Here is a 12707-nt window from a genome sequence, read left to right on the forward strand (position 1 = left end):
GAACGAAGTAGCATTTCTCCGTGAATTCCAGTCAATGTTGGGTTGGTTTGTTCTATTAATCCATTGCATTGATTATTTTTTTGCTGTTGCTTTTAACATATCCATTAAAAACCTTCAAAATGGTGTATGTAACAGTTCTGAGAACAGATGTGAACAGATTTCGATTATGTTCAACTCTTCAAAATGTTGTTTATCTTCAACTCTCTAGGCCTATAGGTTACACTGATCCCTTAGAGATAGGATTAAGAATATTTGGGTGTGAGTCAGTGTTCAGGTGCTCCTCATTACACTTTCCCCCTCAATCCTCAGCAATTTATGGGCAAAAAGTGAACATAGAAGCTTTATGAAGCATTACAAGGATATGGTTATTCCAGAAATCAAAGAAGTTCGGTCTAAATCCCTGTTTTTGCCAAATGTCCCTTTGGATTGTGATGCCTAATGCACCGCAGAGAGGGACATTAGAAACACATCCTGTTTTATTAATGTGGTCAATACAGTCCATTAGGCTGAGGGATTTAAAAAGCCTTATAGGGCTGCCTTCTCCCATGTCCATTAAAACTCTCTCTCTCTCTCTCTCTCTCTCTCTCTCTCTCTCTCTCTCTCTCTCTCTCTTCTCTCTCTCTCTCTCTCTCTCGCTCTCCTCTCTCTTCCTCATCTCTCTCTCCTCTCTCCTCTCCTCTCCTCTCTTCTCCCTCTCTCTCTCCTCTCTCTCTCTCTCTCTCTCTCTCCTCTCTCTCCTCTCTCTCTCTCCTCTCTCTCTCCTCTCTCTCTCTCGTCTCTCTTCTCTCCTCTCTCTCTCTCTGCTCTTCTCTCTCTCTCTCTCTCTCTCTCTCTCTCTCTCTCTCTCTCTCTCTCTTCCTCTCTCCTCCCTCTCTCTCTCTCTCTCTCTCTCTCTCTCTCTCTCTGCCTCCTCTCTCTCTCTACTCTCTGCTCCTCTCTCTCTCTCTCTCTCTCTGAAGCAATGTTTGTCCTCCAGTACCCTGAAATGTTCCATTCAGTGTTCAATTGATTTAATATTGAGCATTAGTTTTGATCGTGCTGATATAGGTCAACTATAAAGTGGTTGTTGGAGAGTCAACCTTATAGTTCAATTTGTCTCCAATTCTAACGTCACTGGATTCACTGTTTAGATTTCAGTTCAAAGACCTAAAGGAAGAGGTGAAGCTACAATCATGATGCTTCATCAATATAAGTTAGAGTTTAACTTGGTTGAAATTAAAGATACCCACTGTACACAAATGTATAATAATATCATAAAATGTTAAAGTATTTACACCCGCAAATTGGGATTAAAATTGATTTTATTGCAAATATTTTGCTAATATAATACTATTTCAGTCAGTAGTTCTGAATACAGTCCTCATTCGTATAATATGTTTTCAAATTTGAAATTGCTTAAGATCCCAGACTGCATCTTTAAACAGTTCTGTACCATTCTCCTCACTGATTTACAACAGCAGAAATGACAATATGTTTTGGTTTTCCTTCCCAGTGTAATGTTATTTATAACGGAGGGAGCTGCTGTATAATATTAAAGGTGAACAATTCTTCCTTTCATTAAGTCGTGTAAGTTAATAGAGTCTCACAGTTTCTTGGCAGGCTCTGCCTGGTTACAGCACGGTGAAGGGGAGCCAACAGTGCTACCTTTCCAATTAACTTTGCCATTGTGTAATAGACTCTCACTAATGAATATTCGCTGGGACTGGCAATCCATTCTGCTGCCTGTTGACAATGTAGTAGTGAAAAGGAAAGAAAGGCAGATGGGTTTACAACAAAGGCCAACGTGTGTTTGTGTGTAGTCACAGTGGTTAGGTTTATGTTTATTTGAACATCTTGGTACAGTACGTATGAAGAAATAGACAAAGTGTGATGTCGTAATGTGAAACACAAGTAAAATATATGATCAGCCTAACTATATGGACATTGCATCATTAATACATTTTAAGTCATAAACAACATAGTTTGAGAGCTCTTGCCAAGAAAGACGTCTGGTGCCTTGTAGTGTGGCTTGTTGAGATGTAGTATTGCCTTGAACTCCTCAGATCATACTGTCTCTGTGGTTATGGAGAACTAACTGATTCATTATGAACAAACGGGTATGTTATACCCTAATTAAAAAGGTTTAGCAATGCATTGATGACATATGAAAATACACATTTGAAAGTAGTCCAAATCGACTTGTTTTTCATTGTATCTCAAAGTTACCAGACAACATCGTGCCTCAAGGCCTAGCTCTGAGCTCTTAATGTAACATTAACAACGTGTGCTAGTGATCTCTGGAAGAAAATCTATAAACATGGCTAAATTAAAAACACTTCATAGTAATTCAAGTGCTGCAGATTAAGGAAAAACAAAAGATTTCCAGTAGGCCTATTATGAACCTCATTAGCCAATGTATCCTGCTCTAAATTCATGTTGAGCAAACAAATAAGATAATTATTTAGAGTTGAATTCGCTCACTATACTACATTCCAAGAATCTGCAATTTGTGTATATGTTATGTATGACTTTCTTGAATCATGCACTCACTGTGTGTAATTTTATGGAGTAAAGGTCAATTCAATAAAGGGATTGTGAAATGTATATTAGTCTCTCAGTTTGGTTAGTCAAAATATTCAATATTTGCTGTGGACAGCAATATAACTGATTAACGTGTTAAGCTGCTTAAAAATGTCAGCCTTGTTCATCAAAATTTGGTTTCTACATTTGTCGATATTACTTTAAAACGGGGGCACAACTTTCAGTGGATACGGAGGGTGTGAGTCAGCGAAATTGCATTCCCCCCAGTTTTATAATTGGAATGTGATACAAAACAGGGCAATGGTGTGCTTTAGGACCATGCGGACACCTRCGAGTGGTCGGGTAGGCTGTCTGGAGTGTTTATCCYACCGGATAAAAAAATATATACAGTACCAGTCAAAAGTTTGTGCACACCTACTCATTCAATGTTTTTTCTTTATTTGTACTATTTTCTACATTGTAGATTAATAGTGAAGACATCAACACTTTGAAATAACACATATGGAATCATGTACTGTWGTAACCAAAATGTATTTTTTATATTTTAGATTCTTCAAAGTAGGTACCCTTTGCCTTAATGGCAGCTTTGCACACTCTTCACATTCTCTCAGCCAGCTTCATGATGTAGTCACCTGGAATGTATTTCAATTAACAGCTGTGCCTTGTGAAAAGTTAATTTGTGGAATTTCTTTCCTTCTTAATGCATTTGAGCTAATCAGTTGTGTTGTGACAAGGTAGGGATGTTATACAGAAGATTGCCCTATTTGGTAAAAGACCAAGTCAAATATATTTTGATTTGTTTAACCCTTTTTTGGTTACTACATGTTTCTATGTGGGTTATTTCATAGGTTTGAAGTCTGCACTATTATTCTACAACATAGAAAATAGTACAAATAAAGAAAACCCCTTGAATGAYMATGTAACGATATTCGTCTTCAGATGAAGAGTAGTCATCGGACCAAAGCGCAGCGTGGTAAMTGTTCATGTTATTTTTATTAGAATAGAAACACTAAACAAAATAACAAAGAGTGAAACGAAAACGAAACAGTCCTGTAAGGTGCAGCAACACAAAATAGAAAACAACTACCCACAAAACACAGGTGGGAAAAGGCTACCTAAGTATGGTTCTCAATCAGAGACAACGATAGACAGCTGCCTCTGATTGAGAACCACACKCGGCCAAACACACAGAAATAGAAAATATAGAACACAAAACATAGAATGCCCACCCCAACTCACGCCCTGACCAACCAAAATATAGACATAAAAAAGGAACTAAGGTCAGGGCGTGACATAGTAGGTGTGTCCTAACGTTTGACTGGTACCTAACTTTTGACCCCCCCACACTTCTAAAACCAAAGTTGCATCCCTGCTTTAAAATCCACCAACTCTGTTTTTTTCTGAATCCCATAGTCCTTAATTCAAATAAAACTCTGAAAACTCTGAAAATCTATGAATGGGATGAAATCCATTCAGCTTTAAATGAATTTAGTGCATACTCTAATGAAGAATTCAGTTTGGAAAGAAACTGAAGTCTTTGGCCTTGAACATTGAAAAGCATCCACCACTGATTTGTTTCCCTCAAGGTGTGTGCATCTCACCACTGCAATGTCACATCCCTCTCTGTAACTGCATCCTGCAGAAATTCGCTCGCAACATCTACTCCATTACAATATTATATTGTGAGAGCTTATGGTATTTTCGCCTCGTGTCGAAAAACAATTTCCCCTCAGGTCTTAATGAGAGCTGGGTAGCCTTTCGGGCTTGGGCTGTATAGCTCATCTCATCTAGGCCTATGGGATATTGATGAGATGCAGGCAACCGCATTGATGAAATCAAGGTCAGAGGGTCATGGCAACGTAATGCACAGCATTTGTGTTACCAGTGATTCCACTGGTGATTTAATGGGTCTATTCTCTTGTGAGCATGGTCTATCGCTTAACACCAGCACTGATGGGCTTCTCCGCATACACTGTATACTCCCAATTATTTTCTATACATAATTGGGGGTATACAGAATATCACACTTTCTTAATTGTTTTATGTTTACTTTATGTTAGTCAGCACCCCAACTATTTAGGGTGTTTGTCTAGTGAGAAATGTATAAACATCCTGTCATTGGAAGAAAAAATTCTCTACCTGGTTAAACATACAAGGAGACAGGAACATCCTGTTTGCCCAGTTATTTGCCTCCAATATGTTGAAGTATAGTCCCATTGAGTCATTGGCTTGGCACCAGCGGTAGGTTGTATTGATTTACTGTCACTCTATTTTTTGGTCATACCTCAAAAATGGCAGGCACGCATATATCTACAAACACAGAGGACACGACTCCCCAACCTAACCCCTCTTTACTAATCAAAGATATGTTTGTACTGTAATTAATCTGTGGACATGGCATATATAATACCCTAGAATAGTTTAATGGCAGTCAATGTAGTTATTATAGTGTTGATTTCATGGCATTATTTAAGGGACCCCTCTTATTGAAACACGGCCAGTGATGTGCTAGCTCAATTCTATTTCAACTGTTTCTTTTGGTCTTGTCCTATCTTAGCTATGTGTGGGTCAAAGACAGTTTAGCTAAAGTGTGTGCTTGACAGACCCTTCACCAAGTTTGAAAATATTTTCAGAGGGTGAGGAGTAGCAGACATCATTACTTGACCTTTGCAATAGTTGTGCTAGACTCCAAACGTAATCCCATAAGGTCATTTTAAAGATAGATGTATCTTCTCTGTCGTCTGAACTTTATTTTAACTGCCTCTGTGAAACTTTAATTTGCCAGGATACTTGTCCGACGAAATGCAGTGAGTGTGAAGGCAGCGTCTGCCAAACTGATGATTTACTTTGAATATCAAATGCCAATAAATTAATACATTTCAATGTATTTTTATGTATGAGTTTCAGCTTTCAGCCATAACCTGCAGCTATGCCTTTTAGGTAATGTTAAGGCAATTAGGGCAAACTCTGAAATTTTCAATCTATCATTTGTGTCACTGAGGGGTGTATAATGTAGCAGTATGTAATGGGCATGTTGCATTTATTCATAACCATCTGATTAGCTCTAAAATGCAATCCTCTCCCTAACTCTAACAGTCCACAACTGAATCCACTATGACATGGGACCAAATTAACTGTGCATAGCCTACACTCATTTAAGAAGAATAAATACATAAACTATGCCATACATTATGCAGTAATGACAAACATACAATTTCTGAARGGCAATATTGACTCATCTTCGAAATTGTGCATTTTAATGGTGACCATTTCAAATCAATATTTCATGACTGAGCTTGAAAATCCCATAAAATGAGCTACTCTAATCGAGTGCTGAAATTGAAGTGACATTTGAATACAGTGTGGATACTGTCTTTGGAGGAACAATTTAGCTCCACCATTTCCTGGATCCCTGGGACAGTGTGATGACCCTGGTAAAACATGACAATAATACAGAAAAAACATCAGGCAATCTATTGACCACCAGGATATAATGTGGCTCCTTTCATCAAAATAATTTAATTATCATGACCTCGAACACACACACGGACATATCCTACAGTGAGGAAAATGGAGAAGACACACAGTGAATTAAGCTATTGTACATGACCCACTTTCTATGGTAAATGAATTATAAAACTTCCACAATATCACAGCTTAATTCATGCAAGATAGACCAATGCAGGCATACCATGTTTTCATTTTCTGCCACTCTGGTCTATTCAAATATTGGAAGTATCATCGGCTTACTATTTGTGTATTCTCACGATAGAACTGGGTCATGTTCATTAGAACAATATGTTTTTAAAAGGACAATGAACATGAATATTCTTAGTGGTGTTCAGGTAGTACCTCTTCAGTTTCAAAGAGTTTACTCCCATGTAGTGCTTAATGAATATGACCATGATTTCTATGTCGGCCTAATCCCCCAGGGGGAAACAAATCTGTTTTAAGATTACACACACAATTTCAGACAACTTTACTAATCAAGGCATGATCATAACATTTCATTAGACAGGACTCCCATTTATTAATGCATCATTTAGTTTAAAAAAAAGTCTGATGAAGAACTGGTTACAGGACCGGGGGCACTTGACCCTAGCTCCTACTTCACAGTTGGGCCATTTAAAAAAAAACAGTTTTTTTTCTTTCTGAAATGCCTGAATGACTTTATGTGCCTTAATTACAAATGTGTATGGGGCCCATGAATATGAGCCAAGGAGAAAGCACTGAGCTATATAGGGAGAAATACAGGATCCTTCCTATTTAGCCATGATTGGCTGAGATAATGGCTAAGATAACGGACGGTAACACCATGGTGACGGTTGGCCATGTGTTTACATGTGAATTCTTAAAGAGATGGGTGGGCTACGGCTTAAGGGGGTATGAATGATGCTGAATGGGCGTAAACAAAGAAAAGCTCTCTAGTAAGGGTGAAAATCTCATCAAATTCTTTCAAAGTGCATTTTCTCCTACTTGTCTTCTACTGTAAGTGGGATAACAAATTAATCAATGTTCAAAGCATAACTTTCCAATGTTTCTTCCAACTACAATGTATGATATACCATTTTGAAGCTCTGAGTCTGTACTTTTATAAAATAAAAAWWAAWWAAAAAAATGTCACTTAAAACCTGTTGAGGCCACGGGTGCCGCTAGCGGCTCTCCTCCCACATTCCATTGAAAAGGCAGAGCGGCAAATTCAAAAAACAAAATTGAAATATTTAACTTTCACACATTAACAAGTCCAATACAGCATTTGAAAGATAAACATCTTGTCAATCCAGCCAACATGTCRGATTTTTTAAATGTTTTACAGAGAAAACACCACATATATTTATGTTAGGTCACCACCAAATAAAAAAAGACAGACAGACATTTTTCACAGCACAAGTAGGCTGCAGGTAGCATGCACAAGCCAACCTAACTAACCTAGAACCAACCTAAATAACCTAGAAAAAACTACCTCAGATGACAGTCCTATAACATGTTACACAATAAATCTATGTTTTGTTCKAAAAAATTGCATATTTTAGCTATAAATCAGTTTTACATTACTGCTACCATCATAGCTACAGTCAGAAATCGCACGGGAGTAGCCAGAGTAAATACAGACACCAACTACCTAATTACACATCATAAATGATTTCAGACAAATATATGGTGGATAGCTAATGAAAGACAAATATCTTGTGAATACAGACAATATTTCCGATTGTTGAAGTGTTTTACAGCGAAAACACCACATATATTTATGTTAGTTCACCACCAAATACAAAAGACAGACAGACAGTTTTTCACAGCAACGGTAGCATGCAAGTAGCTAACCTAACTAACCTAGAACCAACCTAGAACCAACCTAAATAACCTAGAAAAAACTCCCTCAGATGACAGTCCTATAACATGTTACACAATAAATCTATGTTTTGTTCGAAAAATGTGCATATTTTAGCTATAAATCAGTTTTACATTACTGCTACCATCATAGCCACCATCACAGCTACAYTCAGAAATCGCACGGCAGTAGCCAGAGAAAATACAGACACCAACYTCAACTACTAATTACACATCATAAAACATTTCAGAACAATATATGGTGGATAGCTAATGAAAGAATAAGATCTTGTGAACAGAGCCAATATTTCCGATTTTTGAAGTGTTTTACAGCAAAAACACAATATATCGTTATATTAGCTTACTACAATAGCTAGCACACAGCAGCATTGCTTCTAGTCAAACGGTAGCATAGCACAGTTCGACAGATATATATGAAAAAGCATCCCAAATTGGGTCCTTATCTTTGTGGATCTTCCATCAGAATGTTCTCCAAGGGGTCCTTTMTTCAGAACCGACTTTATTTGGATCCATAACGAACGATTTCCCTCAGAWTTAGCAAGCACCATTAGCTAGCATTGCTAGCCTCTCGTTCTTGAACCAATTCTTMCGTCGCATCACGTCTAAAGTCCAGAATAAATTTCAATAATATAATTAAACTATATTGAAAAAACATACTTTAAGATGATATTGTGACATGTATCAAAGAAAATCGAAGCCAGAGATCATATTCACCTTTAAAAAGGTTCTTCAATGAGCCGAGTACAGGTCAGACTTCGCGCCCAGAAAATAAATAAAAGTGCGCACGTCTCAGTCCAAGACGTTGTGTTCAGTCCCTGGTCGAGATAATCAACTGATTTTTTCTCTCACTTCCGCATTACACCCAGGCGAAGGCGTATGACGTGTTTCTACAGTCATAAGTGACATGCCCTTTTATAGACAAGCTCCTGAAGAGAGAGTTCGATTTTGGAAATCTCACTTCCGGTTAGGAAATGGTCTGTAAAAGGAGTTCTGTTTCACTTAGAGAAATAATTCAAACGTTTTTAGAAACTAGAGACTGTTTTCTATCCAATAGTAATAATAATATGCATATTGTACGAGCAAGAATTGAGTACGAGGCCGTTTAAAAATCATACGATTTTCTCCAAAAGTGAAAACAGCACCCCCTTGTCCTCAACAGGTTAAATTTGACATAAGCCCCCAAAGAGAAATCAGGTCACGAATGTCAATACATATTTCAGTCTATAATATACAGAAAAAAATTAAGTGCTTGTAGAAAAAACAGTCATGCCAAATCAAACATATCTGCCCCTGTGTGAACGAGGGTCACATTTTAGCCGCAGAAGAAAGTCAATTTATCATGTGTCCCAGACAAAACAAAGAGTCCCTGTACACCTGGACAGATTTTGCATATTAGCTAAGACATGGCTTACTTAGCATGCATTACTCTCCCTATAGGCATAAGAAAGAAAAACCTGCCTGCAAAGCATCATTAATCTACATACAAGCATTATTTMCCCCCTCCCTTCTCGTTTCACTGCACTGGCCTGTTTAGGTCATATTGTACCCCTCAACTGAGCCACAGGAGAATTCTGCCACAGGGAGAAACCCTGAGGTTGCAGTTTTTCTTCTCTTCTTTAGGGTCAGATATGGCTCCTGAAGTTTCAGAGAAGTTTCATGCTGAGAGAGGCATCATAAGGTGAAACTCTGAGGTCACTGGATGGGAGCAGTGACTGGAGACTGGGTCAAGTACTGTCCATAGTGGATCATTACACAGTGCACCAATTAGTTGTGTATTGACAATATCGTGTCAGAAGCAAGGCATTTGTGGGACTGAATAACACTGAGGTGAGTCTACTGTATAAATATTGTAAATAGATGTATTTTCAAGCTCGGCCTGCTTGTACTGGAAGCAGTGGAATTGAGACTGTATAATTCATTTCTCCCTGAATTCTGTTGATAAGCCCTCAGTCTTTGACAACACCAGCCGTTTCCCCCCCATCCCAGCATCTCGGCGACAGCRCCTGTCATCACGCACTACATTCACTTTCAGAATTCTGCCTCGTGACTGACAGCTCTGCCATTTTGTCTCCATAATTATGGCAAGGTCCTGAACTGAAGTCTTAATAATGTCACAACTGTCACTTAGCACTCAGGCACAACTAGCAGAGCCTATTGATTGCCCAAGCAGATATCTACTTTGTTCTACTCTTTTAAATAATGTAAGGTCTGTGTCTTTCCACAGCCCACAGCGCTCTCCCAGGATGTTGAATTTCATTACTAGTGTCTTGTTCTCTGATCACCAGCCTTGGAAAGGAAGGTGAATTAGACCCCAGTGAGTAGTAGGAGGAATCATCTCTATGGGGTCTCCTGAGTACACAAGTATGGTTGTGTGTAAACCAGGACTTGTTCTGTGACCTTTCGTATTTCACCCCAGGAGCCCAAGTCCCACCTCTGACACAACTGTAATGTAAGTAATATTGAGGTAGTGTATAGATATTGGACATCGATAGCCCTATGTTCAGCTAGAAAGTCTTTCAAATCAATGCCATTTCGTTTCATTCATTTAATTTTATTTAATTTGATCAAGATCATGATGTAAAGTAAATGGAATGTTGTGCATAATAAGCAATATATAGCCTATCTATTTCTAAGTGAACAGATAGTACAGTAAAGGGTAAATGGAAGTTTTAAGCTGATGGAGCCGGAGTTGAATCACATGTTGGCCTTATGGAGAGAAGGACAGAAGGAAAAGCTTGGCTCTGAAACACACATTAATATGTAGTCATATTGAGTATCTGTCAAAAATAATATATTTTCATGGGCAGCAAAAAGGGAGAGAGGGAGGGGATGTACACTAACATATAGACTATTGCCCTTAGGCATATGCATGGGAAAGTAAGGACAGCAATCCACAGAATCCGGCCTTTGGACCTGTCACTGTATTGCATTGCATAGAGAGGAGGGGCCGAGGGAATGAAATACTGGGAATTAAAACTGGCAAACATTCACTTTTCAAACAGAACAAGCATTAATTATGGGCTGTTTGCCTACCAAGCAGGAGGTCAGTGCTGAACAGGAAAGTCAACTGCTCGTGTGTTGCAGGGCTGCAGCTCCAGCTCTAAAGACACCACACTGGAAGGACTGACAGACGCTATGAGGATCAGCCAATCACTGGTAATCCCAAATAGCTGTGTTTGCCTTCTGCAGTCAGTATGAAGTTTATGGGCTGCAGCGGCAATCTCCCCGCCACTGCTTCCTTGGTTCTCTCCCTGGAAGGGTAGCTACTGGCTGCCTCTGTTTTTAATTACCTTGGCTAGAGTCAGTGTAAAATATGCTGTGTCTCGCAATTACCACCAATGCACCTCCATTGGTCGCAGATCTGAATAACTTGTGGTTTTTGGAGATGACTCAAACTCACAAACTCTTACAGTATATTAATTTTAAGTTGATAATATTTTAATTGATGTAATATTTGTGTTGTGGAGAAATGACCAGGCAGGAGACGGGAGTACAGTTAGTTTTCGTTTAGTCAAAACCTCTCGAGCTCTACAGTTCCCGGGCACACTAGTGTGCATGTGCATTTCCTATTAGGTGTAGTAACGTAACACTGTCGTAATACATCACCGCTTAGTAACAGCATAGTAACTAATATAAACAGATGTAGATCCCAGATACTACAATTGAGTAAGTGTTATCTGTGATGTTTATGTTAATTGAGTGTGTGCCCCTTTAAGAGTGCACACGAGTTATGGGCTAAGAGAGAGATAACTGGAAGGAGAAAGCAAACATACAATGTAAGTGTACAAAACATTATGTAAATAAATAAGCCCAGGGTTCACATATTCCACACTGGATTCCCCTCTTATTACTAAGAACAGCTAGACCACAAAATGGCGACAAGGATTTTGTGGATTTAGTTAGAATTCTTACATAGTTTTTCATGAGTTTATGCTGCTTAATTAATTATGGACACAAACGTAACCTTTTCACACGTACCAACAAACGGGCGTGATCTTTCTATAGTGGTCCCTGTTGTGTATGTTCAAACCGGTGTGATTAGAACGCGTATTTATAACGTCCATTTTCGAATGAAGCAACAATCAGCATTTGAGCTGGCCACACTGTTTTTTCAGAAACATTTAGCACAAACACAGTCCTTACAAAGTTATGTCCAGAATGTGACCAGTTTATTTTTGGGTGCAATGTTCAGACATTCACAGAAGTAGCTACAGCATAACAAAATCATCCAAACCGGAAAATGTATGCTATATTTGTCCTAACGCTGACTGAGGAAAGATTGACATAACACAAGCTCATATTTTTATAACTCTCGACTGACAGAAACTACAATATGAATTAGCTAATAGCAATTACTATTTATAATTGTGGGAAAATAAATAATTTTGCCAATGTAGATCGCAGCCAAGACAAACTGCACATTCACTTGTGCCTGAAGACGCCACAAACCTAAGTGTTCATCACCAACTATCTGTTTACACTGGTGGATCCGACCATTGCTACTCCTACAGCAGCAGCCAAGCAAACCATTCAGGTAAAAATGGATCACTGTAAATGGATGTCTTAGTTGATACAGGCGCCTCTGTAGATGTCATGGATCTTTGCACTTTTCAGTCTTTGCCAGGGCCACCAGTTCTATAGAATACATCAATCAAGATATTTGCCTATGGCTCAAACACCCTTTCGCCAATGCGTGGACAGTTTCACTCACAACTCTCGCTTCAGAGACAAGATGCTCACAGAGACTTTCTATGTATTTGACAAGACAGCAGTTCCTGGCATAAATTGCCAGACTGCAGGGTAGACAAACAAACACACTTCCAAGACAAATACCC

The 12707-nt window shown here is 38.7% G+C and overlaps 1 long non-coding RNA gene across 1 annotated transcript in view; it reads left to right on the top strand.

Moving 5' to 3' along the window:
• The first annotated feature begins 10893 nt into the window (after positions 1–10893).
• LOC111961098 (uncharacterized) overlaps positions 10894–12707 on the top strand; it is a 37026-nt gene continuing 35212 nt past the window's right edge. Inside the window, exon 1 of the long non-coding RNA XR_002876932.1 lies at positions 10894–11028. This is a non-coding gene — a long non-coding RNA (uncharacterized lncRNA). The remainder of the gene's footprint in view (positions 11029–12707) is intronic.

The sequence above is a fragment of the Salvelinus sp. IW2-2015 genome, linkage group LG4q.1:29 (assembly GCF_002910315.2).
Source record: "Salvelinus sp. IW2-2015 linkage group LG4q.1:29, ASM291031v2, whole genome shotgun sequence".
NCBI lineage: Eukaryota > Metazoa > Chordata > Actinopteri > Salmoniformes > Salmonidae > Salvelinus > Salvelinus sp. IW2-2015.